The 6,000-nt window shown below is 42.8% G+C and overlaps 1 long non-coding RNA gene across 5 annotated transcripts in view; it reads right to left on the reverse strand.

Moving 5' to 3' along the window:
- Nucleotides 1-4,877, reverse strand: part of LOC143835887 (uncharacterized) — a 20,559-nt gene extending 15,682 nt beyond the window's left edge. The window contains exons 1-3 of one of the 5 annotated variants that reach the window (XR_013230385.1): nt 4,680-4,877; nt 2,414-2,523; nt 716-913 (exon numbers count right to left, since the gene is read on the reverse strand). This is a non-coding gene — a long non-coding RNA (uncharacterized LOC143835887). Of the gene's footprint in view, nt 1-711; nt 914-2,413; nt 2,524-4,679 lie in introns of all 5 variants that reach the window. The other 4 variants (XR_013230384.1, XR_013230386.1, XR_013230383.1 and 1 more) reach the window with 4 other exon arrangements.
- Between the last annotated feature and the right edge of the window lie 1,123 nt (nt 4,878-6,000).

Below are 6,000 nucleotides of genomic sequence, written 5' to 3' on the forward strand. Positions count from 1 at the left end.
GGTCTAAACAATTTTCAATTACTGTTCTTGCATCGGAAGATCTTTACAGTTTTCACAATGGGGCAGCAACCCCATCCCTGGCACTCCCAGGAAAACAGGGACAGGATGTACTCGCGCAGGGGAGGATTAATGGGGCAGGCAAAAATGACTTGCAGCAGCCCAGGCTTGCATTCTTTCCCTCATCCAGGCAAGGAGGACTGGTGGGGGTTTCCTTTTCCCTACTGAAGGGGCTGCATTCACCACAAGAGACATTTTTAGCTGTGGCCTAGGATCACAGAAGGAAACTTAAGTGTTCATTGTGTTCTGCTTCCCTTATCCCACATATTTACTATTACCAGTGGAACAAGTACTTTAATGAATAAATAAATGTGCCACTGTGAATTGATTCCATATAATTCTAATGAAGAGGCATGCCTATAAATGGAGATAGCCTTTTGAAGTGGCTGGATTAAGGAAGCAGGGCTGATAAAATGTTCTTTTCCCTCTGTTACTGATCTAGCCAATCTTAGTGGCAACATTTCAAATATTAAAAGGATGACAAATACGAGCTATATCTAGGGAAAATGCAAATAAATTCTGTTATCCAAATGTTGCAGGGACACCTTATCACAGCCTTGAATATCTCTAATAAATTCCACACTCTTTGTTCAGAGCTGTACATACTGTGCTTCAAGCCATCCCTCCCACAAAGATACACTTGTACACACATACACACACAGGAAATCCAGATGTTGCATTCAGAATTAATGACATAGATGAGTGATACTTGCAAAACCTCTTTGCAAAACTTTGAAATCTCTGATGTCTTTTGAGTTTTCTCCTTTGCCAGATTCTTGGATTTATCTGCTGGGGACAAGGAATTGTACAGCCATCACTTATTCACCCAAATCTCATAATCCTTTCAAGTTTCTCACTGCAAGGAAATAGCTGTTGATCAGTAAGTGAATTAGAAATGTGCATTTAAAAAATAAAGTCCAAACTGAATTCTCTTTATTATTTAATATAACCAACCTGGTTGCTAAATATATTGATACAGGAATCAGCATGAATCTTTGACATCTTTTATTATTCTGGTGACTTGTTGACTCAGTTTAACAAGAACGGGACAGTGAAGGGAGAGGGCAACCACAGATAATCTAAGGGACAAGGGCATCTCTCAATCAGAAGAGTAAGCAGATTTTCCCACTGAAGTGGATTGTTTAGAAAGGCATTTCTGTGACTCTGTTTTCACTTTCCACCAATCATTGCAGGCTCTGATGCCTTATTTACATAGAAGCAGCAGGTCCTATTTGCTTGTTATTCTGTTTTCTGTTTTGTTCTGGTGCTGTCTCTGCCTGTCTGCCAGAGGCAATCATTTTGCTTGTGTTCTGCAAATGCAAGAGCAGGCAGTGATGGTGGTGGGGAAGTATAGCAGAAGCTGCATACTCCTCCACGACTGACAGTAGACTTCCAGGCAGCACTTTGATTGTCTCTCTGGAAGAAAGCTGGTGGGGACAATATTCCATCCCTCTTGACCTCTGCAAAATAGGCAGTGCATCTGCAAGAGGGGGAGGCAAACAGCTTGCTTATGCTCTTTCATAAGATAACTGCTCATGCTTGGAGGGAACTGAAGCAAACCCAAATGCCCCAATGGACTGCAGGTCTGGACCAGATGAAACATGAGTTATACGAAAACATCATTCACCATTTCCGCACTGGAAACTTCGCTGCCTTGGCTCCCATGCAGGAGTACAAATTCAGTGGGGACAAGGTTCACTGGGCCAAATACTCCCTCATGCGGTAGCAGGAAAAGGTGGGATAACCTGCCCCAGCTCAAACTCCAGCCTGCAGACTGGCGCTAAGTCTCCATTGTGGAAACAGTCTATGTGAGAGATCAGTGAGGATCAAATTTCTGAGATCTCTCAGTATCAAATTCCTTGTAAATATAGTTGAACAGTTTAGTCAAAACAAACTCTCTTCTAGTTGCTATTAAAATCTGTAGGACCAAAAAGACAAAAATCTCCTGTTCACACGTTTTTTTTTTAAAGGTTGTTGAGTGGGAGTCAAAACTGGACCACTTTTGCAAGGGGAGATTAATTGTGCCTGTTTCTGAAATAATTTTTCTCCCAGTCTGGCTTCTGTCTCAGAAGTCAAACTGGCAAGCAGAAAGTGGTAAAATTTACAATGATGCATTCTACCTGCTACAAGGTAAGCCCCAGGATCTTCTCAGGCTAAGTACAAAATAACCCTCAAAGAGGGCCTTATCACTCAATCCAATCTAGTACCAGAAGCAGCAGCAAAAAAACACACACAAAATAAAACAATGACATAAGGATGGTGGAGGAAAATATATGTGTTCCATTTTTGTTATAATCACACACACAGTCACACACACTATTCAAAGATTACTGGAAAGAAGCGAAATTGCACCTACCAAAGCTTCATAAGTCAGCATTCAAACTTTCTTTAAAATGAGGAATCTTTTTCCTATCAGTCTGATATTTGGTAGGTAAGATCCCAGGGTGAGGGCTTTCATCCCAATTGCTTGCCAAAAACAAGTTAGAAGCAAAAATGAACCCAGTGGAAACAAAAACAGCCCAATCAAGGATAATAATAATAATAATAATAAATAATGGCAATAAAATAAAGAATAAAAGAAAGTTCAGATTAGTATGAGTTGAAAATTACATATGCATTCTCAAAAAACAAAACAAAACAAACCCTGCACATTTCCCTAACAAACCCCTATTCAACCCCCTGCTCCCTGGATGAGAAAACTCATCTAATCCTTCCTTCCTTCCTTATGCATACATCTTTACAGACATTTAGAAAGCCTTGGACATGTAGAGCAGTTATTCTGCAGATAGTGGCTGGGCTACCCCTATCTGTTTGCAGGGGATGATATATCAAGCTCTTGGTGCTGGATAGGGGCAAATGATAAGACCCAGGAGCATAACCCAAAAGGATCCTGGGGCAAACCAGGTAGAAGGTAGAATGGACAAATCCAGTGATGGAAGAGAGAATGATGAAAAACACTTCAGGCCCCCATTAAGTATGATGGGGTATAAATGAAGTAAATAAATCACTACATGAAGGAATGCACAAGAGCAAACCTATCTGGTCAGCACATAGCACAAAAGCTGAGCAAATGGTTAATTTATCTGTCAGATCAGAGTCTTATGTTCCTCTTTGAAGAACTTAAGCTTGCCTCATGAAAATACAATCTCTAACACTGTCAACCCTGAAAACTGGATGTTTTCATTGTATTCACAGGAGGTCATCTGTTGGCTCGATCACATTAATCTCAGCATGGCCCAGGATAAGCCAGTGTGGGAGATGAAGCCTTTAAAATCACAAACAGTCCCATGACTACTATTCTCCCTTATAATTTAAATAGCCTTTTCTACTTTTGCACAGTCACACAGATTCCCAAGACAATTGTGCTGCCAGCTAACTTTTCAGCCTCTCCCTAGCTTCGGGGTCTCTGTACCCCCTCAGAATTTTGTAATGGGAACAGTGAAGCCATGAGTTGAGGAGCCATAGAAGTTAAACTCCCTCACTATATGACTATTGCTTTTGCTTTGTATATAGAAATGGAAAGCAATTAAAGCAAAACAGCTCAGCATGCAGAAAACACAAGACTATTTTGATAATGGCTTAAGGATGTAGAAGGCACTTGCAGAAGTGGATTAGCAGTCCCGCCCTCCCATCCCCCCAGGTCAAAGGGCATATCTAACCAGATACTTAAACTGTTAATTTCCACTCCTCCGGGACCCTTGGAAGCATCATTCTGTGAGAGCGATTAGGGATATTTAACAGAATTTTCAATACCTTCACCAGATCACAATTCCCAGGATTCTCTGGGGGAAGCCATGAGAGCTGAATATAAAAGCAGCATGGAGCTAACACGGGTGTTCTTTAACACTCATTTTAGAAAGAAAGTAAACAGTTGTGAACCTGTTTGTTTCACAGTCAATATAAATGTCCGGAGTTAGCATGGGCAATGCCTTCCTAAAGCATCTTTTAAAGATTACTAGTCATTGGAAAGGGAACTTTTCCTTAGTGCTTTAGAGAGCTCTTTGGAGCAGGTCTCCTCAGAATTCAACTCAGGTTTATTCAATTATACTCCTGGGAAAGTGTTTCTGTTGCATGTTTACCCTTACAACAACTCTGCAAAGTAGGTAATTTATTATTTCTAGAGTTATGGGAACTGAGCATGAAAATTGTTGCCCAGGGTCACAGTATGTGTTTGTGACAGAGAGAGTATTACAAACAACCTCCACATCTTCAAGCCACTAGACCACGTTGTCTAACATATCAGAGTTATTAATCCCCCCTCCCCCTTTTGATTTCATGCTTCTCTAAGGTAATTTGCTTGCTTCTCTGGAACCTACCATCAAAAGCATTCCAGGTGCTTTCCCCCATGAGGTAAGATTCTCTACTCTTAATGAGGAAATGAGGCACAAAGCCGCTGTGGCTTGCCAAGGTCATTCAGAGCCAGCAGTTGTCTGGGGCCCACTTTCCCCCATGCTTGCTGCCCTCTAGCCAGTGAGCCTTCCCAGCCCAGGCACAGACACCAAGTGGATGGAAACTTTTTCTTAGATGTCACGGACCTTCTTTGAGACTAAGTTAATCAAAGGTTTGTGCACTGGGGAGAGAAAGCAGGCAGACAAGGCAGTTTGGTCTCTAAGATGCCTTACCCAGAATGAATGTCTTTTTAAAAGATCTGGTCATCCTTCTTGTAGAGAGAAGCAGGCAGGTAGTCCTACATTGCTGACAGCAGGATGTAACTGAGCCTAGCGCAGGGAAGTATAAATAAAGTCCAGCTTCTGAGCCTGGACTCCAGCCACTTGTAACACAAAGTACATTCCGGCCTGAGTGTAACAAGCCGTACCAATCTCCTCTCCAGGCTGTGACTTGGGGACTGGATGGAGATTGTGGGAAAAGCTTCCTGCTGATGAAGTTACAGGAGACAGAGCAAAATGACAGTATCCAGCCCTGTACAGGGGGATGGGGAAGAGATACAGCTCAGCAAGTGGAGAGAGATTAGGAGCTCTCAATAAAATTCATGTGATACACCTCCTGAACCCTTCCCTTGTCTGTGGCTAGGAAATGGGGTGGCAAATGCTCTCAATAGTGCTCTAAAAACTGAAGCTGGGGGCTGTCATAAAAGGGACAAAGGTTAAGTTCCCCAGGACTCTTGAGGCCTTTCTATAAGCTATATGCTATAAATAGAGTGAAATGCTTACCTGCTAAAGATGCCACATTTTTGGCATTTTGCATGATGTCGCCAACATCCAGCGTCCAAGCAGCAAACCACTAGCAACATCGTCCTCATCCTATCTGAGGGACTGCTTGCCTGCTTATGCCTCCTGCAGAATGCTTCGCTCTCTGGGTGCGAATCTCTTGGAGATCCCTGGCCCTAGGGAAGCATGCCTGGCCACAACCAGAGCCAGGGCCTTTTCAGTCCTGGCCCCAACCTGGTGGTATGAGCTTCCTGGAGAACTGAGGACCCTGATGGATCTATCACAGTTCCGCAGGGCCTACAAAATGGAGCTCTTCTGCCAGGCCTTCGATTGAGGTCAGTACTAGTGCTAGGGATATATGCCCCCTCCTCGGACTCAGTTGATTACATCTACACTCCCCACCTCTAGGGAGGTCTGCTCAAGGGAGGGATTTTTAGGCCACCATTCTTTTGTGGTTGTAGGGGGCCGAGAGCCCCGGCCATAATGGGGCTTTATGCGGGGGGGGGGGTGTAAGCTGCTACGAATCTTCGGAAAGTGGTGGGATATAAGTCTAATCAATTATTATTATTATTATTGAGGTGTTCACTAACCTGATGCTGCTTTGTGATTTTCCCTTTGTGATATGCCATTGTTTGCGTCAGTTTTCATCACTGTCGTGTTGGTGCAATATGAAGGTTCCTCTGAGGTTACAAACAAATAGCAGAGTTGAAGCTTTCTTTTCCCTTTTATGATTAAACTCTGATTGTACAAACATAAGGGAATTGATGATAGACAA

The sequence above is a fragment of the Paroedura picta genome, chromosome 4 (assembly GCF_049243985.1).
Source record: "Paroedura picta isolate Pp20150507F chromosome 4, Ppicta_v3.0, whole genome shotgun sequence".
In the NCBI taxonomy this organism is placed as follows: Eukaryota; Metazoa; Chordata; class Lepidosauria; order Squamata; family Gekkonidae; genus Paroedura; species Paroedura picta.